Source organism: Diachasma alloeum, unplaced genomic scaffold (genome assembly GCF_001412515.2).
Source record: "Diachasma alloeum isolate Michigan unplaced genomic scaffold, Dall2.0 Dall_scaffold_00351, whole genome shotgun sequence".
Classification (NCBI taxonomy): Eukaryota; Metazoa; Arthropoda; class Insecta; order Hymenoptera; family Braconidae; genus Diachasma; species Diachasma alloeum.
This window is the reverse complement of record NW_021680490.1, coordinates 608115-629476: the sequence shown is the minus strand read 5'-3', so window position 1 is coordinate 629476 and position 21362 is coordinate 608115. Positions and strand designations below refer to the sequence as shown.

Genomic DNA, 21362 nt, shown 5'->3' with positions numbered 1-21362 from the left:
CCCCCCCCCCTTCCTCCTCCCCATCTCATCCACCCCCTTTACGTTTTACTAGAGCTACTGGAGTGAAGCGTGTTTTTTTAAAACCTGTATCTAATTCATTAGTACTTCATTTTCCATAAACTTGGCACCTAATCCATAATATAAATTCCATTTCCTGGCGCTGTACTACTACGACTTGTCCCCCACAGCTTGAAAATATATATATATTGTATATATGTATAAATAAAACTGGGCATCGGGATTTTGGATATGTGCCCAGAGAGCGTGTCAAGTTCCATCTCTTTGCCTAGCATCCACTTGACAAAATGCACCATTCATGTTGAATTTTGTAATAAAACCTGGGGTGTTATATTTTGCTGAATGTAGCAAATATCTCGAGATTGAGTGACAAATGTGGCCTCATATTTCAGGCGATCTAAATTAACACTATCAACTTTTTCAATAATTCAGGAATGAAATGGTAGAATAAGACACGGAAAGAAAAATATATATATATCCGGATCGGATTCGTACAGGGTGTCCCAAAACTCATTGGGAGACGAAAATTCTAATGAATATTTTTGTCTCTAATGCTTTGTTTATGAGTTATCAATAAAAAGCGGATAGCCAATCAAATGATTTTCCCCGATAGTGAAATCGTACCCCCTCTCCCATTGAAGGCGGTGTTATGATGGCATTGAAAGTCCAATCGATTACAACCAATTTCATCCCTACACGGAGAAAAATGTCCAGTAAAAATTACGGAACTCACAATTCGCTCACCGATTACGGAATCGACTCAGAAAATTTAAGTGACGGTATCGTAATTTTTCACAGGAGATTCAGATAAAAATTACGGAACACTCTGGAAAAATTCCGCGGCAGTTCCGTAAAATTTCCTACATCCACAATTCGCTCCGGAATTACAGAAAAGATACGTAACTTTGATTGAATATTTCTCTCCGTGTAGGCATTAAATGAGAGCAGATATATGAATTTTTTATGTTGAATCTAATTTCCACCTGCCCATTGCGTGTAGGAATTAAATGACTTACGCCGCGGTGAAATTCGTTGCGGGTTTGTTCACCCGGTCATGGTGATAGGTAAACCATTTTTTTCAGATCATTGTTATTAAAGATATCCCAGTATCTTTTACAATTTGGTACAGACCGCACTATAGAGTCAACCATTTTCAAACATTAAATTTGTTAATTAATTTGCGTGAGAAAAACTTGAAAAAAATCATGAATATTCAGCGTTGTTAAAAATATATTTTGCACGGAACTATCATTTTTTCAAACATCCATTGTTTATAAATAAATAATTGAAATTGCTCAACCTTCCGACGAACTAATTTTTTTAGGCACGAGATCGATTTCTCGTAAAATTTTGAATATGAATAAAGTTACGATTCCGAACAAATGATTTTTATGGTAGAAAATTGATCGTTTATAAAATATTTATAGACAATGCTTATTATTTCTTAAAATTGCAAAGTGAACTCTAATTTTTTTTAGATTTTTAAAAATCTTTCATAACGATTCAGTATCGAGATTCAAATTTCGTTCTGCAAAGTTTAAATCATAAAATCATTGAAAAAGGTCCGGAACCTAAGGCTCAAATGAAAGTTCTGATATTCGACTGTAAAAGTATAAAAGCATTTCACTGAAGAAAAAATCCTTCAGGATATCCAAGCAGTTCAGGTTTTTTTTTCTGGGAGAAATTCTCTTCATAATTTATCACATTGACCAAGAGTATTTTTGAAGCACAATATCAACCTTAATTTCGGAACATTTTTCCGAGAAAAAAAATTTCTGGAAAAATTAAATTTAACACATTGCGTTCATAAGATCTGTATACTCCCAACTTCAATCTGTGACGTGGGAGGTTTTCTACCTCCCTTAATCAAGTCGCCTTTCGACTTGAAAACTTATGCCGACTAGTCTCGGTACCAGCTCACGGGGAGTTCGCCCATTTAGGGATGTTTAAGGGAGGATTGATAAATGTTCTCTCACAATAACCGAACTCGGGTGGATATAAGGATGAGTATCCCGAGTGGAAATTCCGGTCAGGTCTTGATCAAGTTCGGATCAGGTTAGACCTGACCACTGATCAGGTATTGATCAAGTTGACGGATCCGGTCTTGATCAGACATGTTACACCTCTGACCAATCCAGATTTGATCAGGACGAATGGATCCGAACTTGATCAAGTCAACTGTATGAAAACCGGATGACCTGTCTGTGAGTATCGATAACAATTATCAATGATAATTAATCCAAAACAAAAGATAATTCAATTCTTTCACCGTAGGCTGCCTCTCTTAATGAATCTCTACTGTTATTACCTCTGAAAAAGCTTATTATTTTTTTACCGATGCTAGGGATCGAACCGGGGACCCTATGATTGCTAATCCTATGCCCTAACCACTACGCTATCTCGCTATTACTATTGAGTAAACTGTACATTGCCTATATGCTTTGTATCGGGGTATTCGTTGAATTTACGATTATTCCTGATTTCGCGGATGTGCGTGTGTATTCTCAAAGATGAAATATGGTCAATTAAATTTTTATTTATTTCATTAATGAATAATAATAATGATAATAACAATAACACTAATAAATAAATAGACATTTGGTGATTTTTTTTTCTCAAAATCATTTGCGTGTACGTTTGACACTCCTCTAATACGTATTTACGGCATCATCCCTTCCCATCATAATCATCGGTTCCCTTACCCGGGTAGAAATTCAACCGGGGATTCAGCCGCAACTCGGGTGAGCGCGAGCTCAGTCTCGGCTTGCCGCTTGACCCGAGTTCACGCCGCGACACATCGCTCCATACCGGCTCATAGTCGAACGCTCATCAGACGGCATAACCCGGCACTTGAGTTTGAGCTGTGGCTCAACGCTTAGAACTCAGCTCCGATTGAGTCGTGTCGTTTCGAGTGGAGGGTGGAATAGAATGATATTTATGCATTTTTAGAATATCGATTTAATATTTTAATACTTTGGAAAATTCTTGTCTTCTTGCTATAAAAAAATGGAATTATACTGAACTTTCTACAAAATTTGAAATTTACAGATTTTTCCCTCTGTCATCGAATACAAAACCTGGCACTTTCTCTAAGAATTCCTATTGAATTTCTATTGGAGCTCTATGAGAATTCTATTTAAGTTTTATTGTAATTCTATTGAAAAATTCTATTTTTTTTTGCGTCAATTCCATTGAAAATTATGCAACTTTCCCCTGCATTTTTAATAGATATTTGTTTGTAGAAAAAAATCCATTTATTTTTCTAAATAATTTATTCTGTTAGGATTTCTTCCACAGAAACAATTGGGCATGAATTTTCCAAGTTTTGTTCCTGCATTTGATGAAAAGAAAAGAAGAAAAACCGAGCGGAAAAAACTTAGAAATCTTACGCCTAAGAAAATCTATAGGAACATAAAAACCTATTTACTTTCTTGCACTAAATTTTACCTTAACAAAAAGACTCTATGAAGTTGCATAATCTTCTATAGAAAGCGCTAGGTTTTTCTGTTGAATTTTTTCATGCGTGTTATTTTGGCATACCTGTATTCAACATTTCCCTAATAAATCGTAGAATATTCTTAGAACTCGTAGGCCTATCGAAAAATGAAGAATATCCTCTCCTGTAGCGTTGATAATTAATAATAAAGGTTCGTTAACGTTTTTCAAGTGATTATTTTTCTTGATTTTGTTTGTTGTATTCGCGAGAAAAAAGAAAGTTTTGACTACGTTTCAGTGAATTGTTCTACCTTGTATTTTCAGATTAATCCCATTCGATTAGTTAATATCACGTTATTTCTGATGAGCTTGTGATTGTTCATCTGAAAAAGCATGACATCTTCACATTTATTCGATTGTTTTTTCACTCAAATCACGATGCCATCGGACCAGTCAAATCATTATTGAGGTTAAGTATACTGGGATTGAGTAATTGGAGATGAACCTGAGGTTGAGCAGTGGCCATTCAACTAAAGCCCGGGGAAGCGTTTCGCATAATAGTCTAACGCTGGGCTGTGAGCGCGTGACGCGGCTCAACCTCGGGTAGATGTGACGCGCGTGGAGTTTATCCCAAGCTGGGGCGGAGTGGCGTATTTCTAGCTGGGATACGGGTTCCGAGCCGAGCTCGAGCGGCGTGATTTCTACCCGGGTTCTGTACATTTAAGAGGGGCTGGCTGTTAATTAAACGGAATAATTAAATTAAATTCATTAAATTAAATTAATTTTATTTAATTTATTTTAATTATAGTATAATGATTCTTTTTAAGGATTGAAAATAATTATTGATAATGGTCGATAAAACTTAATTTGAATAGTATAATAATAGTTAATTAATTTGTCCGAAAAACTTATGAAAATTAATGTCAGGTGGACCGGATCTGAATCTGATCATTTTCTCTTCAATTGACCCCGTACAAATGCCGATCAAACACATCAAATCCGAATTTGATCAAATTGGGGACAGGCAGTCGACCTCAGAGTGAGATCGTGCCTACCTAATCAGAACTTGATCTGAATCACCCTGCAGTTTTTCGGATCCGATCTACTGGATCAAAATTCGGTCAGGTTCTCATCAGGCATTATCTAATCATGTCTACCTGATCAGAACTTAATCTGAACCCGCCTGTAGTTTTTCGGATCCGATCTGCTGGATCAGAACTTGGTCAGGTTCTCATCAGGAATCACCGGATCAGTCGGACCTTACAAAAACCTGATCAAGTTCTGATCGTGCTTCAGGTGGGCCTGAAGCAATTTCCACTCGGGATATTTAACTGAATCTAATAGTTGAACACAAAATGATGTCAATACGGGGTTCGGTTACGCGCGTGGATCTAAGATTTTTGGTGAGAAGTAGACATTCGTTCCAGTCCAACTCCTCCCGTACTCTGCAGAACCAAGGGGCCCCAGAGACACTTCAGCCCCAAAAATGCTTAGATAAGCACTCTCACGGTTTTGGTCGTCAGTACTATTTAGACATTGTCACTGAAAATGTCTCCACACAGTCAAACGACTTCTTCTCAGAATTCGGACTCCAATATCAGCGTGAGACCGCTTACCTGGCTCCGTTCACCAGGAGTCAGCATTTTCTTTTGTGAACAAATAATATAAAATAATATTCTAGACGTGTATCAATCTATACACGTCACAAATCCAATAGTTCCTTGTCTTAAAGCGTTTTCTCGTATACATAATCGCATTTACTTTATTCGCTATACCCTCTAGTTTTTCATGCGACATTAAAAAACATAAATTTCCGGACAGATAATTGCAAACAATCAAATTAAAGGCTTCCTGACTCGTACGACGGCCATATTGCATGGTTTAAATCCACACGTTCCTGACGTCTGGCAACGGTCCGCTAAAGTGACTACTCGGACCGAATTTACGAGATTATATGGAACAACATGTGCAATGTTGCCATATGATCGTTAGAGGTTAAACCAACAAGAATAGAGTGAAATTGAATAAAAAGTAAATGTTAAGAAAGACCCGAGTAGAAATTGCTTCAGGCCTACCTAAAGCACGATCAGAACTTGATCAGGTTTTTGTAAGGTTCGACTGATCCGGTGATTCCTGATGAGAACCTGACCAAGTTCTGATCCAGCAAATCGGATCCGAAAAACTACAGGCGGATTCAGATCAAGTTCTAATCAGGTAGACATGATCAGATGATGCCTGATGAGAACCTGACCAAGTTTTGATCCAGTAGATCGGATCCGAAAAGCTGCAGGATAATTCAGATCAACTTCTGATCAGGTAGGCATGATCTCACCCTGAGGTCGGCTGCCTGACCCCAAATTGATCAAATTCGGATTTGATGTCTTTAATTGGCATTTGAACGGGGTCAATTGAAGAGAAAATGATCAGATTCAAATCCGGTCTACCTGACATTAATTTTAATAAGTTTTTCGGAAAATTTAATCAACTATTATTATACTATCCAAATTAAGTTTTATCAACCATTATCAATAATTATTTTCAATCTTTAAAAAGGATCATTATACTATAATTAAAATAAATTCAATTAATTCGATTTAACGAACTTAATTTAATTAATCAATTTAATTAACAGCCAGCCCTTCTCAAATGTACAAAAGGGAGGGATGATGATGCCGTAAATACGTACCCACGTACGAAATGGCAGTGTTGGAGAAACGGGCCAAGCCTGGGCTTGCCAAGTCTGGGCGCCCAGGCTTGGACCGAGGTTCGGCCATCCCTGGGGACCAGGGCTTGAGTCTCGGGAGAAGGGCAGGTAACCGAGCCTTGGTTGACAGATCTGGCCCAGCCTTGGCCGGACACTGGCATGCCGGAGCTCGATAACCAAGCCTCAGCCAGCGGTGGCCCGGAGCTTGGTCATTGGGCTCCAGCCGTTGGTGTAACTGTAAGGGTTAAGTCGTAAGGGTGAGATGATGAGAATGGAATCATTGGGGTGGAATCCCCACGTACGAAATGCCAGGGTTGTAGAAACGGGCCAAGCCTGGCACAAGCCTGGGCGCCCAGACTTGGCAAGCCCCGGCTTGTGCCAGGCTTGGCCCGTTTCTCCAACACTGGCATTTCGTACGTGGGATAGGATTAGCAACCACAGGGTCCCCGATTCGATCCCCAGCATCGGTAAAAAAAATAATAAGCTTTTTCAGAGGTAATAACAGTAGAGATTCATTAAGAGAGGCGGCCTACGATGAAAGAATTGAATTATCTTTTCTTTTTGGATTAATTATCACTGATAATTTTTATTGATACTGACAGGCAGGTCATCCGGTTTTCATACAGTTGGCTTGATCAAGACCGGATCCGTCAACTTGATCAATACCTGATCAATGGTCAGGTCTAACCCGATCCAAACTTGATCAAGACCTGACCGAAATTTCCACTCGGGGAGGGCCCCACCACCGATCTTTCTGAAAATTTGACCATCGGATCGGTGGTGGGGCCCTCTTTCTTCACTTTTACCATTTTTTGTCATAATTCTGTTGGTTTTGTTTGTATAGTGTTGAGTAAATGCAACTGAAGAGGAATGCCTGGAGCATTCGAAACGTGCAATTTTCTCATATTTTGTGGGGTTATTTTTTTGAGATTTTAATATTTGGATGGAGCTTTGAACCGAGAAGAATGGCCGGACCTAGTCATTTTAAAGAAAGAAATTACAGTCGGAACAATGATTTTATGAATAAAATATTGTCCACAATATTCATTGACGAAATTTCCGAAAAAATGTGTTCAACAATGAAGAACCCGAAAAAGTATGGGGATGGCAAGATGGTCAATACTGAAATCGTACTTGAAAAAAAAGATGCTAACTTGAACGAAATACTTGGATATCCTTAAATGCCCAATTGATTACTATCATTTTCATTCCTCCATTCCAAGTAAGAGGGCATATATGAATTTTCAAATAGACTGTGATTTGCGGTGGATTTTCGCTTTATTGGCGAATAATTCCTTAACAATGGGTCATAAACAAGAATTTTATTAGACTTTTCGTCTACAAATAATCTCCCTGAAGTACTCTCACGATATGTACGATGAGTTTTGGGACACTTTGTATATTTTCGAATCTAAAATATGCGATCCTGAATCAAAAATCTGTATTCCCCAATCGAGAATATTGATACACCTAAATAGTATAGGAGAGGGTGGGGTAAAATGGACACAACATTCTTTTAAATGTTTTTAACTCACAAATAATTTTATCAATTAAGCTCAGTCTGGATTCACAAAGAGGAAGAATTTTACTTTATAAGGTGAAAGAATCATTGTATTTCTCCGATCTTTCAATGACTTATTAACATTTTTTAAAAATCGAGTGTCCATATTCCCCCACTCTCTCGCATTGTTCATTCATATTTGACGGATATATGATCATGCACTTTTACTCGATTCCTGAACTGAAAAAATAAGACGAGATTTAATTTCGTTTGGTATTATTTGTTTTTAAAAATTCAAAACCGTTTTACTATCAGTTTGGAATAGCACATGGAGAAAAAACTTCAGTAAAAATTAAACAACAAAACTTAAGAGTGAAGCGGAATGCTCTGTTGAGAATTTTTACGTGACACATTATCTGCGGAGCAACAGGAATTCAAATTTGTTTGAGTCGAAAAGTCAAGGTCAAACACTAATCCTCAACGTATTTTTTTAAATAGTTTTTTGACTATTGTGACGTTGAAACCAGATTAAACTAATTATTTCACTAATCTTTCAAGTTATTTTCCCAAAACAATCCAGTTTCAACGGTCTTGTAGACTTAAATCACGTACAAGGTGGATTTTCCACAATAGATGCTTTTTGGCATTAAATTATTATTATTTATACTTACTTTTATTTTTGTTCGGGCCAAAGTGTTATTAAATTCTATCAGAATTATTATTTTATCAATTAATATTCGATAATTAAATCTGTTCGGGCTAAATTATATTTGTTCGGGCTATCTTCTATTATTTGGGCCGGATAAATCAAAAGAGATGTTTTCTAATTAACAAACGAAAATCCTATTTATTCAATAAACATAAATTATTGTTCGAGCCTTTTTAACACAAAATATTAGTGTGAAACTAAATCAATAATAAACACAAAAGAAATATTAATGAAAAATATTCAATAAAAGAAAGTACAACTGATTGTGTATTTGAGGTGTTCCTCAAATCATCACGCTTCCACTCCAAATTACGACGCTAATTGCCTGGTTTCCTAATCAGCAAAAATATAACTCCAAATGAATTCAAATTCCAAAAATATTCTTGTTATAATATTCTCTATGATTTTACTTAATTTCCGGGATAATTCTCAGAGTCGATTCGTCGTCAATTGCTTTGATATTCAAAGATGAAATTTAATTAATTTCGATTTTCTCCAATTTTGCCAAAATAGCCAAAATGGCGACATTAGAGAAGCCAGTGACGCTCCGGGCTTTCCTATGAATTTCCTACTAACTCAGTCATATAATTATCAACTTTTATGCAGTAAAAATGATTTTCAATTCTATTCTACTATTCTCACTTATTATTGCGCGAGGACCGTTCAATTTTGACACTATCTCCGCAGTTATTATTTGCCCTCTGCCACACACGTGATTTCTGTTATGTTTACTCACGTGAGTGAAAGAGATTTATTTCTCTCGATTGCTTGGTTTTTTCCGTGTTTCCACGACATTTCTTGACTTTCCCTTGTTTCCCTCACTCCTCAAGATGTTCCTGAGGCCTGAGATACACTTAATTGCTAACTAATGTCTTACCAAATAAAAAAATTAATGTTATTAAATGTTTCAACGAATATTTTTGCCCTTAGGGGATTTTATGTATCTCAGGGCATCAATAAAGCTACTAGTAATAATAATAATAATAAATAACTATTTACTAATTACTATTTACGAGGGGTTTATCAGTCTTTGATCTCGTCACGCAGAGTGAAGAATTTCTGGGCTTTTCCCTTGTCGTAGGTCAGTTTTTTCTCCTCCATGTCATTTGCCACCAATCCGGGCCATCCTTGTATTATGTCCGCCAATGGAGAGCATCCTTTTATTCCTCTTTTCATTTCTCCCCAATTCATCCTCGATACGGGTCGATTAGCACGCCTTGACGGTCAAGGTAAATTTGGTTGAATTCTGATAATGGGGTCGATATCCTTTTTATCGACCCACTATCGACAACTGGTGCTCGAAGTCCAGTGTTCCTGACAGGAGCATGGTTCCATTTATTTAAGCAGTTCCCACTGCTTAAGCCATCCTAGAGCCTTCAAGGTCCACTTCAGTACTCTGACACAATCCTCTAGCCAAACTCCGGGCCCTTCCGAATACTTGGGTAGTCCTCGTCCAGTCCTGTCGTACATAACGCCACCTGTCACAACAGTGAGCCATGTGAGTCGTTTGTTTTCCACTTATTCTATCAGGTCTCTGGAGCTTTTCTCTAACTGTCGTTACTCCTCAGGGTTAAGGGAAAAATCTTGAGTCTCTTCTCGAATCTAGGGCTTCAATCTTAGCACTTAGATCCTGGATAACTCTTCGGGATGCTCTTCAGGCGATTCCACCTCTTCTCAGGCAACTCCATAGGAGTCCGGGTTTCCTTCCACTGAAATGCCTTTGCTGGTGCTCCATTCTGCCTCTCTAGTCAACACTTCACAAAATCTGGGATAACTTACTAATATTTACAAATCTCCGAAAGAACGAGAGGGTATGAAAATTTCACTCGAGTCAAAACTACAAAACTGCCCAAGCACTGATAACGACAATCTGAATAAATGGACTAATAAAAAATGAGACACCGCATAAGGTGAAACGAATGGCCAAAGAATAGAAGGATTTTAACGAATTGGCCGGGGAGTTAATGATTCGGAAAAGAATAAAATTCTGGGTTAGACATTCAAACTTTTGGTTTTTTATATACAGTTGGACTACCCCTGACGCGGTATTTGCGCACGGTTCGTGTAACACTTCGGTTTTTACTGATCGATATACCCTTTCACCAAGGTATTTGAGGGAAACCTTCAGTTAAAGGCATCGTACATGGTAGCTCAGCTATGCTCTCTCATTAACAACTAATTAATTTCCTTTTAATACCTTATTATTTCCAATTATTAATCCGGGTTTTTAAGTGACCTGCGTCACAATAAGATTATAAATTTTTGCTCCTTAATTATAATGAATGTGGGAGAAGATACATCTTGAAATTTCTTCATTTATCAAAATTTCGTGCCCAACTATTATGTATAAACTTCATTTATTAATGCTAAGTCTATGTTTAGTGGTCCTCATATATGTACTTAGTTGTCTATTACTCTATGGTTGAGAATGTTCCTCTCAGTAATCTAGATTTCGCCAGCGTACTTCCTCCTTAAAATTCGGATAAGTGCATTTCTTTACGGTTTCCGTTAATTTTCTATTCTCTTTGTGGAAATTCACTCATTCTAATTAATGCTCATAAAACATTTCGAGAACATGATTGATTCATTGAAAATAACGAGTTCTTTTGGCTGAACAACAAACTTAAAAATGTATCGTCTCCAGCATTTTTCATAATTCAGGAACGAAAATTTGTGATCATATTCAAAAAACGATTTAAAAAAAAACTACATCAGGGATTTTTTCCAATTGATTTTTCGATTCAAATACCTTTGAATTTCCAATTTTTTGAGGTCGGAGACAAATTTGCCCTACAAAATCGAATTCCTGAGGAAAAATCACGCGGAAAATACTATTTTTCAATTTTTTTCTCGAAAAACGAAAATATTTTTTTCCCAGGGTCAACCTCCCCTTGACAAAATTGAAGTTTTTGAAGGAACAAAACCATACAGATAATTGACCAAATCATCCATTTCGATAGTTCTGAATGTTTCGGGCCATTACTTCTCAAAATATCAATACCCTAGTAGAAATTTCATTGCGGAGAAACATCGCGGCGTAAGTTGGCACGCTACATTGCCTTTCGCGGTAATGTACCTCAGAAAGGTACGCAGCAGGGTCGCTGAGACAGGGCTGCGCGGGGTTTATGTGGGATGAACCTATGTCCGCCCTGACCTCAAATCCCATCAATACAGAATTCACAATCTTCAGATTATGCGTAGTAATTCAAATCAATTATTGAAAGATTAACAACTTGTTAGTGAATAATAAACTTCCGCAACTAATTGAGGATTATTATTATCGATAAAATGAAAAAATGGGAGCGCACCCCGTCAGGGTCGCATAGGATTTCAACAGCGACCTGGCCGCGGAGCTCGCGCACTTCGTGCGTAAATGTTGCTGCAACAGCCAATGTCGCAAAGCTTCTCACAATTTCTGCTAGGGTTTTACACTTGTAAAACTTGTACCTACTTTAAATATTTGTCTGCCTATCGTACATATTTTTTGAAGTTATGAACGCGAAAAATAATAGAAACTGTCGCTCACGTAAATTCGAGCTGACTCGACTATTGTGAGCCGTTTTGAACCACCGCCTGTGAGCTAAGTTTTACTCAGTTAAAATTCTAACCCTCTATGAGTCGTCTTACTTTCTTTGTAGCTGTTCATATAGTTGTACCGGTTGGTTGTTCATACTCTGCCGCTCCTTCGAAAAGCATAAATTCAATTAAGATTCTCAATAAAAAGGCATACATCTTTTGGAATGAAATTGTTTTTCCGAGTGCTGAGGTTTTCATCTAATCTCATCAGCTCATAGTATAACCCGGAATTCACAATGTGGACGAAGTTGGCTTCGAATACATGACTCCACTATTAACCCTCCTTCGTGAAAGTCGGAGTAGGTCACTATTTGGACGGTGGAGTAGGGACGGCCATTCATCACCTATAGCGCCTAGACTGGTAAAAACGCCTCACATGAGAAAACATTAGCTAATACTATTATTTGAATAGAAAAAGTCTAGGAAAAAAAATTAAAAAAATTTGAATTTAATTAGTAAATAAAAATCAGGCATATGATTATATTTACGATAAGTAAAGATGGTCCGAAGGTATTTTGCACTTGCTGCATTTTTTGGAGTTGCTGAGAAATCTGATTCCATTTTTTTAAAACACTTTCGAAGAAGATACTGCCAAAAATTTTCTTATTCCCTTTTCATGGAAAAAATTCATGGAAAAATGTGTGACAGAGAAATTCTAAGGGGAATACATGAGGTGTAATGGTTTTTTCTTTTGGAGATGAAAAAAACTCACTTGTTGATCGAGACACTCTTGGTGGATCCTGAGCAGGGCCTTGTAAAACAGCAGCAGTCTGAGTTTTCTTCTGAACGTCATTGTCTGCTGTGGCTTCGTCCTGAGATTCTTCGTTTATATTTTCCAAGGGATACACGACGTTCAGCATCGCCTGAGCACGTTTCTTGGAGATTTTGGAAACCTGCGTGTCTTCACCTTCTGCGTCAGTTGTTTCTAAATCTGCGAGGCTCTTATAGAAGTGCTTAAGTTTCTTTTGTGCTTTTTTGTATGTGGCTGCCGATAAAAATTGGATTATTAAACATGATCACTCACTCATTCACTCATGCATCATTCAACTGAATTATTCAATTCAACTACCTGCACTACCAAGAATCTCTACATCAAATTGTTCCCACGTCGACACTGGTCCAGCCTTTTCTTTTAGCCATTCATCTAATTTTCCATAATCTTTCAGTGGTGGGAAATAACAAGAAGCCCTCTGCCCAACCCTATTCACTATCCATGTGCGACCAGAGATCTCAAGGCTTTTTTTTCCATCACGACATCGTTCGTTGACAAAGTCCACAATTTCGAAGAAGTCTTCCTTTTCGTCCTCTTCAGTCATCCTTAAAATGGAAGCCAGGAAAAAAAATCAAAATTCACAATTGAGGCTGGTTTTGTTCAACTCTAATGTTATACATTTCAATTATAACATGGCAAACAAATTCAACAAAACTGAAATTCGACGAGTAAAAAATGATGTGATTTTTTTTTTAGGTTAGACTACAGTTACCTTGAGAGACAGACATTTCGTCATGAAAGTGAAACAGAAGCATGATGTAACGTTTGTTTTTATGTTTGCAAAGGGAGAATGAACATGAGAAACAGACTTACTTTCGAGTTATTGTTGTATTCCTGTGAGAAGCTATCAAATCGAGTGCAAGCACAATCAACAATAATGATTACCACCACGTGGCCCACGCCGCCTCCGAGAGGAAACGATTCTCCTCCACAAATTATTAACAAAAATTGAGTGGAAAATTATTAGGTATATTTTTTCTGTAATTGTTCGAGAGTTGTTCAACGGAAAATCAATCAGTATGCCCACAACGTGGAGAGAACACTGCCGGTGTGCCGGTGGGCCTCAATCCAAAATGGCGTCATGCGCGTCAGAACACGTTCGCGTCACTCAAAAGCAAATTTTATTGGGATAAATTTTTTTTTCAAACAAAAAGACAACGAGAGCGCATAATTCTTCAATTCGTCCACGGAATGTTTGACAGAAGACTAATTGATTGAGTATGTATCGCCTTCGCCGCACAACAGAAACTGACGAGATATATACCCCTCCCCTCGTTCTCCTCCGTTCCCACCACTTGACCACTCGTTCGTGCACCTTCGTTAGCTGCATTCGTATCCGTTCGGGAGCGGAGGGAGTATTTGAATTTACAAGAAACATTTGAATAGCAAATTTATTAATAAATTCTCCTGTTAATATTATTCATGCATAAATAACTGAAAATGCATATTTTGAGCAAGAAATCAGCAACGAAGTGGTCAATCGGTTTAAGTCCATTTTGAAAAACTATTTGTTTTTCAAATATATCTCACAATCTAGACGAGATAGCAAATTTTTGATGATAAGCTTTTTTATAGAGCGAAATGAAATCTACAAAAAAGATTTTTATCAAAATTTTCGTATCTTTGATAGATTTCGAGATATCCTCCAAAAACTAACCATTTTCTGAAATCGACTTGAACCGATTGACGGATTGACCACTTCACAACTGAAATTTTTTTTTGTGATCCATAAATTTGGAGGTTCAAGTACGATGACTTTTTCGGAGAGATTGATAAATCTATAAATAAAAATTTTCTTTTTATTTCATTCATTCCAAGCTTAAGGTGTAAAATATATCTTCAAATAATTATCTCGCCACGCTCGAAAATGGAAATTCACTCATTATATGTATGAAGCAAAGAAATTGCGTAATCTCCCTGATCCAGTCTCAAAAACATACATTTATTCTTCACCCTACTGAGAGGCAAAAATTCCTGTGAATCTGACCATTTTTCAATTCTGTGGATCCCAAAATCACGAGAAGAACATGGTTTCTTAAACAGATCTGTTGATTCGAGTACCCTGAGGCCTTCAACATAAACTTGATCAGGACTATTGATATTTGTAATGTCTTTCTCTTCAACCCACAATTTCTCCATAATGAATAAATCTGATCTCTTCTCCTTCTGAACTTTCCTCAGTTCCACAAGATTGTTAGGCCTTTCTCCTAGCAAAATTGCATCATGGTAGGTGATGGACTTCAATAATAACCAAGTTTTTCCATCTTTTAACTTCACTTCATTGACTTTCGGTAGCTCTGCATCCCGGATTATCAGGTGTTTCCTAATTTTCATATCATCAGACGATTCCATGCTGTTTAGTCGGTTTACCATTTGGGCTAGAGGCTTGGATTGACTGCTGACCAAATTCTTCAGTTTTCCGATGAAATTCTCACCCCAAAAAGCTGATAGATAATGGAGAGACATCTTGAAGAAGTCTGCATCAGAACTTACGTGACCGAGGTAATGAAACATCATTGTTTGGCTGTCAAGTCCATAAAATGTGGGCATGAGTCCCACGAATTCTCTGAAGAGTGTGTTGGACAGCTGATGATGTTTTACAGCCCATTCTTGGTGGCACAGGATTCGAGAACCCATGCAGAACAACAAGAAATGCTGGTACTGTAGAGGATCGAGGACAAATTTCAGAAGGACAGCACCAACGTACAGCAGAAGAAATGAATATTGGGTCGCTTTCCAATTAGAATAATCGTCCAGGTCGAATTTCTTCCTTTGGAATTCTGATGGTACAGATGGTGTCACAGAATCCATCAATGTTTTGAATGTGTCAACTTGCTCTTGTGGTAACTTGAAGTCATTTTTTTCACGTTTCAGCCACTTCTCACCCAGCGTCTTCATTACATTCAAGAAAAGCAGGTGCATGATGTCCAGGGGGAATTGTTTAATTGGATTGAAGTTTGGTATAGCAAGTAATGGTGACGAGAGTGGCTGCTTCGTCTTTTTACATTTGAGATGGTGCTCGTCTTGAACTTGAGTTCTGAAGGATTTTTCAGTTCGTTCTGGACAGTTCAAATTCGGATATACCCTCTTTTTATTCACGGTTAATCCTTTGGTGGTGCATCTCTCGCATCCAAAGTACCCAGTTGGACCTTTAATACTCTTCAAGTAAGCTCTTGCTAGGCTATCACCAATCACAGCTAGGATTTCGAATTTATAGAAATGTCCATCAATTGTGATACCTTCGTCCATTAATTTTATTACCTCAGCAATGAAGTCCTCCAAGAAATCAGCGACATTCTTCGGTTTCGAGTTACCATAAAAAAGGGCCACTACGACAGGAGGTCCTGTATACCCTGGATGATGAATTTTCAATGCTATGGGCCACAACTTTTCTTTCGAATGCTGATACACCTTCGTCCCGTCAACATGAATCATAACACGGATAACTTCTTCTTGATAAATTTCTGGTATTATGCGGTTCTGGAGACCGTTGACAATTCCAAGATAAACATAATCTCCAATTAAGTTTTTATTTGTCACCAATTGCTTCGTCTTAATTTTGTGTTTAAAACCAAGAAGTTTATGAGCTGTTGATGGAAGCTGAGTGTAACCATACCTTCTTAAAATCCGTAGGAGTTGACTAATAGTTTTTAGTTTGATGCTCCCTAAATTTTCCAGTGCCCACTTCCTTATTTCTGCCACAATGTCGGGGGGGAGGGATTCGGTTGATGGAGTATTCGGTGTGTGGTGTTTTGAAGTACCTGGGGACTCTGTTCCTGTCGGTGGGCAATGACCTCCATCTTCTGGGGCATCATCAGTGTGGTGCGAATAGAGTGAGGGATCTTCCATAGAATTTTCGAATAGAATATCAGTGAATGTCTCTGTTCCATTCCATTCTTCCTGGGACTGTGAATTGTCACTGGGTATGTCTTTGAGGTTATAATTTTCCCACTCGTGTTGATCATTGAAACTCTCTTCCCTCGATGAGGTCGATGATTCATCTTCATCGCTCGTGTCAAATGAGGTTTTTGAAGTAATCTCTCGCAGTTTTTTCAAAAAACGAAATTTTTTTACTCGTGAATTAGATTTATTAAACATTCAAAGAGTCAGTGGCATTTTGTGGGTAGGGGTATAGCAGTAGGGAAATGTCAACCACTGACAAACAGTAGAGGCGACACGGTGCGTATGAAATCTCAAGCTGTGGCCGTGACTTGGGCTGAGCTCGCGAAGTTTTAACAAGAATCAGATAACTAGTCTTGGTTTTGAGTTGAATTGACCATTGGACCAAGACAAACTCATTCTGGGGATGTCGAGCCTGGAACCGAATCTTGGCCAAAGTTCGTTCGGGGCTGGTTACCATAGCTTGGATAATACCTCGGTTAGCTGCCTTGGATAAACACTGGAATAAACATTGGGCCAGGACAGACTCGCGCTAGTGTTATCAGGTCTGGAACCGAATCTTGGCCCAGGTTCGATCGAGGCTAGTTATCATAGCTTGGGTAATACCTCGGCAAGCTGTCTTGCATATACTCTGGGATAACCATTGGCCCACGACAGGACCAGTCCAGGCACGCCAAGCCTTGGCAGACCTGAGCTGTGCCGAGCTTGGCCCGATTGTCGAGCGTCGGGGGTTCCTACCTGGGAGGCTATATAAACTTCAGTTTTCTGTGAAAAGTATAATATAACTAGAGGGCTACGCCCCCTGCTCGTTCCGCTCGCCAACCCCCATATGATCCCCATATGACTGTCATGATCCTTATTCTTGACACTTGCGACCCTTAATCTGATCGTTGCGACCCTTGCCTAGACCCTTACCCATGTAGGAAAAAACGAACGGTCCGAGCTTGGCCCAAGCCCGGTGGCCGGCCTGCCGAACTTCGGGGCCCGTTCCTCAACCGGAACCGCGCCGGACTTGGTTGAAACCTGGAATGATAACATCGGGCCAGGTCTGGGCGCCGATCTCGGCCCAGCGTTGGTTGCCAGTCGTTGGCCAGGCTCAATTAAACATTACTTAATTACATGAATATGATAATATGGGTGATTGAAATACAAGTAATTTAATATTACTCCTCAACATTCGTAATAGGTACAACGAGGAAAAAAAATCAATACCGGCATGTGACTGGTGCCGCACTGGCTGCCAAACTATTCATGGCAATTATCAATAATAACAAAAACAAAATAATTAACATTTTTTAGGATGATTTTTAGTATTGATTGTGCCCTACCTACCAAACCCTAACGCAATCATCGCTGAAAAACCGATTTTGTTAACTTAAAATATTACCCCCTAACGTGGGCTCGAACCCACGACCTCACGACTACTAATCCGACGCCCTAACCACTAGTCTACCGCGCAATTCGTAAAACCTCTACTTCAAATCTTCCATATTAATTCCATCTCGGTTTTTTTCGACTTGAATGTTTTATTATTCAGTTGATAGAAATATTAAGTGATTCAACTACAGTTTAATCGGTAAATTAATTCAATAATGAATAATAATAATTATTATTATTAATTACAATAATAATTGTAACAATTAGGATTACTGTTGAATGACGATTCTTCTTCTTTTCGTAATAATTAGCGAGTAACATGTGACTTCAACACCTACAATGTCACCATTTTTTTACGATTACACCCTTAACATTTTACCCTCAAGTTTCCACCCTTAACATTCAACCCTCAGAATGTCAGCCTTATAATTTTTTCGCCCCTTTCCATTATTGCGATTTGACCCTTACAATTTTACTCTTCAGATTTTACCCTTATGATTCCACCCCTATGATTCCATTCTCATCATCTCACCCTTACGACTTAACCCTTACAGTTACACCAACGGCTGGAGCCCAATGACCAAGCTCCGGGCCACCGCTGGCTGAGGCTTGGTTATCGAGCTCCGGCATGCCAATGTCCGGCCAAGGCTGGGCCAGATCTGTCAACCAAGGCTCGGTTACCCGCCCTTCTCCCGAGACTCAAGCCCTGGTCCCCAGGGATGGCCGAACCTCGGTCCAAGCCTGGGCGCCCAGACTTGGCAAGCCCAGGCTTGTGCCAGGCTTGGCCCGTTTCTACAACACTGGCATTTCGTACGTGGGTAATACCTCGGCAAGCTGTCTTGCATATACTCTGGGATAACCATTGGCCCACGACAGGTCCAGTCCAGGCACGCCAAGCCTTGGCAGACCTGAGCTGTGCCGAGCTTGGCCCGATTGTCGAGCGTCGGGGGTTCCTATCTCGGTCTTGTCCGTCCGCTTGCATGCATTGTCTAAATAAAAAATGAAATTGTTAACAAATCTGACCCTTATTCCAAGTAAAAACCGAAAATCTGACCCTGTGGCCGCCGGTGAAAAAAAGTTTTTTCAGTTTTCACTTTTTCCACATACTTTTGAGAGTTCTGAATAGCCCGTCGCTTAAATAGTTGGAATCAACGTTCACCCGGCTAAAAAATTCGATTTTGGTGAAAGTCGACTTTCCCCCTGGAAAAATCCAAGATCTGACACTTTGGCCCTCGTGACCCTTCGACCGACTTTCCCCCTGAAAAAATCCAAGATCTGACCCCTTTGGGTCCGGGTGAAAAATTTTTTTTTTCAGTTTTCACTTTTTCCACATACTTTTGAGAGTTCTGAATAGTCCGTCGCTTGAATAGTTGGAATCAATGTTCACCCGGCAAAAAAATTAGATTTTGGCGAAAGTCGACTTTCCCCCGCGAAAAACGGAAAATCTGACCCTTCGAAAATCTGAGAAAAAAACTTTCAGTTTTCACTTTTTTCACATACTTTTGAGAGTTCTGAATAGCCCATCGCTTAAATAGTTGGAATCAACGTTCACTCGGCTAAAAAATTGGATTTTGGCAAAAGTCGACTTTCCCTCTGGAAAAACGGAAAATCCGACCCTTTGAAAATCTGAGAAAAAAAACTTTTCCAGTTTTCACTTTTTCCACATACTTTTGAAAGTTCTGAATAGCCCGTCGCTTAAATAGTTGGAATCAACGTTCACCCGGCTAAAAAATTCGATTTTGGTGAAAGTCGACTTTCCCCCTGGAAAAATCCAAGATCTGACACTTTGGCCCTCGTGACCCTTCGACCGACTTTCCCCCTGAAAAAATCCAAGATCTGACCCCTTTGGGTCCGGGTGAAAAATTTTTTTTTTCAGTTTTCACTTTTTCCACATACTTTTGAGAGTTCTGAATAGCCCGTCGCTTAAATAGTTGGAATCAACGTTTACCCGGCTAAAAAAATCGATTTTGGCAAAAGTCGACTTTCCCCCGGGAAAAACGAAAAATCTGACCCTTTCCCCTTCGTGACCCTTTGACCGACTTTCCCCCTGCAAAAATCCCAGATCTGACACTTTGGCTCCGGGTGAAAATTTTTTTTTCAGTTTTCACTTTTTCCACATACTTTTGAGAGTTCTGAATAGCCCGTCGCTTAAATAGTTGGAATCAACGTTCACCCGGCTAAAAAATTCGATTTTGACGAAAGTCGACTTTCCCCCGAGAAAAACGGAAAATCTGACCATTGAAAATCTGAGAAAAAAAACTTTTTCAGTTTTCACTTTTTCCACATACTTTTGAGAGTTCTGAATAGCCCGTCGCTTAAATAGTTGGAATCAACGTTCACCCGGCTAAAAAATTCGATTATGGCGAAAGTCGACTTTCCTCCTGGAAAAATTCAAGATCTGACACGTTGGCCCTCGTGACCCTTGTGACCCTTTGATCGACTTTCCCCCTGAAAAATCTAAGATCTGATAGTTTGGCTCCGGGTGAAAAATTTTTTTTTTCAGTTTTCACTTTTTCCACATACTTTTGAGAGTTCTGAATAGCCCGTCGCTTGAATAGTTGGAATCAATGTTCATCCGGCTAAAAAATTCGATTTTGGCTAAAGTCGAATTTTCCCCGGGAAAAACGGAAAATCTGACCCGTTGAAAATCGGAAAAAAAAATTTTAGTTTTCCCTTTTTACACCTACTTTTGAGAGTTCTGAATAGCCCGGCTAAAAAAATCGATTTTGGCGTAAGTCGACTTTCCCCCGGGAAAAACACAAAATCTGACCCTTTGGCCCTCGTGACCCTTGTAACCCTTTGACCAACTTTCCCCCTGAAAAAATCCCAGATCTGACACTTTGGCTCCGGGTGAAAATTTTTTTTTTCAGTTTTCACTTTTTCCACATACCTTTGAGAGTTCTCAATAGCCCGTCGCATAAATAGTTGGAATCAACGTTCACCCGGCTAAAAAATTCGATTATGGCGAAAGTCGACTTTCCCCCGAGAAAAATGGAAAAGCTGACCATTGAAAATCTGACAAAAAAAACTTTTTCAGTTTTCACTTTTTCCACATACTTTTGAGGGTTCTGAATAGCCCGTCGCTTAAATAGTTGGAATCAACGTTCACCCGGCTAAAAAATTCGATTTTGGCGAAAGTCGACTTTCCCCCGAGAAAAACGGAAAATCTGACCCTTTGAAAATCTGAGAAAAATTTTTTTTTCAGATTTCACTTTTTCCACATACTTTTGAGATTTCTGAATAGCCCATCGCTTAAATAGTTGGAATCAACGTTCACTCGGCTAAAAAATTTTCATTTTGGCAAAACTCGACTTTCCCCCTGGAAATACGGAAAATCTGACCCTTTGAAAATCTGAAAAAAAAAAATTTT

General features: G+C 38.8%; 1 protein-coding gene across 1 annotated transcript in view; it reads left to right on the top strand.

The window, feature by feature from the left end:
* The window catches only part of LOC107040978 (sodium/potassium/calcium exchanger Nckx30C), a 183395-nt gene that overhangs the window by 1852 nt on the left and 160181 nt on the right, over window positions 1-21362 (top strand). The window lies entirely within an intron of this gene.